This window comes from Nothoprocta perdicaria, unplaced genomic scaffold (genome assembly GCF_003342845.1).
Source record: "Nothoprocta perdicaria isolate Ctin4 unplaced genomic scaffold, notPer1 scaffold_11, whole genome shotgun sequence".
NCBI classification, from domain to species: Eukaryota; Metazoa; Chordata; class Aves; order Tinamiformes; family Tinamidae; genus Nothoprocta; species Nothoprocta perdicaria.
The window spans coordinates 4,580,584-4,581,029 of record NW_020454205.1 but is presented as its reverse complement, the minus strand read 5'-3'; positions in this window follow the sequence as shown (position 1 = coordinate 4,581,029).

Below are 446 nucleotides of genomic sequence, written 5' to 3'. Positions count from 1 at the left end.
CGTGTGGTGCCACCCTTGGCAGCAGTGCCTGGCGTGCTGGAGGGCCTGGATGCCTGTGACGAAGGGGTCCTGGCCCGTGGACAGCCCTCCCCGCTGGTTCCACACCGCTCCCCTGCAGCTGGAAGAGCACGCGGGTGCCAGCGGACACAGCGGCACGCGCCCGGGCATTGGGCCGGCCCCAGAGGGTCCTGGCGGCTCTGGCAGCAGCACCTTGCACGTGGGCTCATACAGGGGCACACAGAGCTGGCTTTGAGGCATCCACCTTTGCATTCAGACTATTCAGATGGCTGCAGCCCAGCGAACCCCTCCCTCTCCTCATTGCCTCATCTTTTGAATGCCACAGGTTTGTTTTTTGTTAAGCGCTGATGTAAACGTGCTCCTCCCCACTGCAGACTCGCAGCTGTGGCTGCTGATGGGCTGAACAGGACTTGCTGATGGTGAAGGGG